At 37.6% G+C, this 4,159-nt stretch overlaps 1 pseudogene; it reads left to right on the forward strand.

The window, feature by feature from the left end:
• Positions 1-2,450: 2,450 nt before the first annotated feature.
• Positions 2,451-2,569, forward strand: LOC112474177 (annotated as a pseudogene).
• The last annotated feature ends 1,590 nt before the right edge of the window (positions 2,570-4,159 follow it).

Consider the following 4,159-nt stretch of genomic DNA (forward strand, 5'->3'; position numbering starts at 1 on the left):
CAGCTCATCATTTGTGAGGCAAAGAATGGAAATTTGGAGTCTGTGTCTAGCTTTGTCATAGGTTAAACATGGGACATCTGAGTCATATGGGAAAAAGTGGTTCTTTGCAGCAAGCTGTTTTCCAGAACACAAAAATAGGTAGATCCTTTAATTTTCACTATTTTCCAGGATCAAAGGGCTCAGGTAAAATTCAATATTGTCAGCATGCTCTGGGATGTCAGTTTCATCCCTACAGTCTGGATGACACCTCAGCCAGCATAAATATTTCTGCCTACGGACTACTTCTTGCTTCGCCCAGGCCGTGACACTTCTAAGCCCCCTTTCTTGAGTGTTTGTTTAAGACTTTGGTTCCTGCCTTGAAGGAATCCTCATCCCTGACTTACCAGGAGCCCATCTTATCCCCAAGAGATGCATCCAAGATAGCCTAACAATCTCTGCTTCCAAGCCACCACCTCTGTAGCTCAGTTCTAGGACAACGGACCACCGTGGACTTTTGCATCCTAGGGACTGAATTCAGCTCACAAAAGTGTTTTGTTCCAAGTGGTCTTTTGCTTTGATTTTTAAGCTTGAATTAGATGCTAGTATTAAAAATCAGAATAGTGAATCTAAAAATCCAGAATTCTATCTTCTCTGGAAAAATGAATTGCTCTAGCAAGTCAAGCCTGCATTTCTGTTGTATGCCTCCTATGTTATTTAACAACATTCCTGACAATAAAATGTGGTTTTGAAAAAGTCCGATTTATGATCCAGGTATTACTTATGGTGCTGTTACTTTGATTCAGCTAAAGTAAAGAGAGGGATGAGCTCTCTATCTCTTGTTTACCACTGTTTCTCTGAACCTATTCAGTCATTTATGTTATTTGTGTGTGTTTACGTATTTTTTAAAAATCCTACCACCAATTATCACCTTCAGTACAACTAGTCAAAGAGTTTTACTTTCAGGGAATATGTTAATTAAGGCATCATTTAGGAAAATTGCTTACTATTTACGTCTAACTGCCTACCACATAGTAATGATGATGTGTATCTTTAAATATGTAGCAGACCCAGTTCACTGGACATTTTACTTGATTATACCAGCACACTCTCTACCTGGTTAACTTGTGTTCCTAAATTATAAAATCATGTGATATGGTCAACTTCTACTTGGTGCTTGCTTATACCTTATAAGAAAAAGAGGCTCTGGGTCATTGTCGAATATGGCAGGCCTAGGAGGATATACCTCCCTTCCCTTGTGATGCAAAGTCAGTGCAATTTGTAGCACAGAGTTAAACCTGTGGTTTAACCATTTTGAACATGAACATGAAGTCTTCTGTCTCCCAAGTGTTTCCTCTTTTCCTTCTCTCAGGGCTAGGAGCTCCTCCGTGGTATTTCCATAGCCTTCTGGAACTATCCGTATCACTGCCCACAGCACTGTAGCATAATGACCTATTTTTGTGTCTGTGTCCCACCTAGAGCTTGAACCTTGATGCGGGGGATTATATCTTTTCCATTATTATAGGCCAAGGCCAGACAGTCCTTGAAGATGGATCCAGAGATATAGTATCTATCAACCTTAATTATTCTCATGAGTCTCTCCACTTTGCACATTGCTGAGTGAGGCATGAAATCTTTATACCCATAGATATTAAATGACAAAAAAATTAGAGCATCAGTTTTCCAGAAATATTTAGTGTTTCTGGTCTCTGCTTCTCATCTCATCTGACCTGGTAAGTGTCTCCCTATCTTTTAATCACAAAGCTCTTTATCCACAACTGCCTCCAAGAGGGGTTTTATAGACATCCTGTCTCGGTTCTCGCCTCCTGGGAACAGACCTAAAAATGGCAATCAATTCATTTGACTAATTGGCATATTGCTGTCTTTCCATTTTGCTTCCAAGTGTTCACCTAATCACAATAATCGTGCTCTGGCATCCTCCTTCAGGCACTCACACAAGCAAGTGACTGACCTGGCAAAAGATGGCTATTAGACTGTGTCTCTATTCATGGACTGAACAGAGGTTGTGGACCTGCCTTCTGCCAGATCCTGGCTTTTAAATGTATAAGAAGTACAAGCTGACCTTGCCAAGTTTTCAAGGCCTGGGCGCTTTCAGTACTTTGGGTGCTGACTAGAGTCTTTCTCAATACTTACAGAGCCCCTTGTCTGCCTCCATCTCAGTGCTTACAGGAAATTTGTCTTTGACTATGTAAGCATTTATGTGGCATAATTTCCAAGGCCCCAGGAAATCCCACCTATCTACTCCCCAACCTATTCTGTCACACCTGAAATTGCTTTAATTGCCAACACTTCCATTTACCAGTTGGAGTCAAAGTTTTCAAAATCTCTAGGAAGAGTTAAATTTTTAAGTATAAACTTTCTATTGAAGTATAACATACATACATAAAAATGCACAAATCATAGGTGTAAATGAACCATTCATGTACTGAATGCCAGGATTAAGAACATTCCCAGTCTACAGCCATGCTACCCTGAACGAGCCTGATCCTGTCTGGTCTCACGAGCTAAGCAGGGGCAGGCCTGGTTAGTACTTGGATGGGAGACAACCTAGGAAGACCAGGTGCTGTAGGCACAAAAAATAAAAAAAAAAGATAAGGGATTGTAAGATGATAAGGTCCTTGCAATCTATGAGGTCAACCAAGCGTTGCCTCACTTAAAAAAAAAAAGAGATAGAACATTCCCATTTCCTTAGAAGCACCATCCCCGCCAACCACCACCACTGTCTTGTGCCCACTTCCAGTCACCTTCCCTTAACACCCATCAGGAAAACCACTGTCCTAACTTATAACAGATAGATTACTGCTGATAAGACATTTCAGTTGCTTCTAGTTTTTGACATAAATATTGTTGTTATTTATAACTAATGCTTTGTAGAATGAGTCTTTTGATGAACATATGTACACTATTCTGTTCGAAATATGCTGGAGAGTGGAATATATGAGAAATAGGACGTATATGTTCCGTATTAGTAGGTACTATTGAACAACTTTTCCAAGGTGGTTGTACCAATTTACACTCCCACTGGCAACATACAAGAACTATAGTCATGCCATATCTTCATCAGCACTAGATTTTTCTTTTTCATTTAGCCATTTTGGTGGGTGTGTAACTGTGTTCTTAATTTACATTTCTCTGATAACTAGTAAAGATGGACACTTTGTTTCATGTGCCTTGGCCACTTAGATATCTTTATTTTTTTTTTTTTGGTGTGTGTGTGAACTGTCCGTTCAAGTCTTTGGCTAATTTTTCTATTGAGTTTCTGCCTTTTACTTAATGATTTTTAAAGGTCTTTATATAATTTGATAATTTGTGGAATATGCATACTGCAATATTTTCTCCCACTCTGTGACTTAACTTTTCATTTTAAATTGTTGTAAATGAACAGAAGTCCTTAATTTATTTTTTTCCTTTATGCTTAGCTCTTTGTGTGTTCTAATAAAAATTTTCCTGCCCAAAGGAAGATATTAAAAAATATCATGATGATGTTTTCCTATATTTTCTTTGAAACTGGCTTTTATTATGTGAGGAAGGAATCAACACTTTTTTTACCACATTATTCAATTGACCCAGAACAATTTATTAAAAAGTTAATACTTAAACTTATTAACTTATTATAATTAAACTTATTATAATTTCATGACATTAATCATGAAATTATATATGTGTAGATCTATTTCTAGACCGTATTCAATAAGCGGTTGTTAAACTTATTATCAAGAAAAGATATCTGATTCTTTCCTGAAGTAGCATTTATTATATACTTATTATGAACTATGCATCACGCTAAACATTTCAGCTGCTTCGTTTTATTTTAAACCTCATCCACCCCCCAATGAAATAGACACTGCTAGTCTCTCCATTATATAGATGAGGAAATTAAGACTTAGAAAATTAAATAACTTGCCCACGATTTCATGGATAGTATGTGGCAGAAATCTGACTTGAATACAGATCTGGCTGGTTTTGAAGTGCAGCTGTTTCCAAGAGTAGCTTTTTTTTGAGGAGGACCAAGGGTAGCAATAGGGTATGGGAGGGTGATGGAGAGAAGTGGAGACCAACCCATATACCTATCATAGTATTTTGTTGGTTTATTTGAGTTTCAAAGCATTGTGTAAATTTAAAATTTCATATTCATTGAAATAACACATTTTACAGATTGGGA

The sequence above is a fragment of the Pteropus alecto genome, unplaced genomic scaffold (genome assembly GCF_000325575.1).
Source record: "Pteropus alecto unplaced genomic scaffold, ASM32557v1 scaffold88, whole genome shotgun sequence".
In the NCBI taxonomy this organism is placed as follows: domain Eukaryota; kingdom Metazoa; phylum Chordata; class Mammalia; order Chiroptera; family Pteropodidae; genus Pteropus; species Pteropus alecto.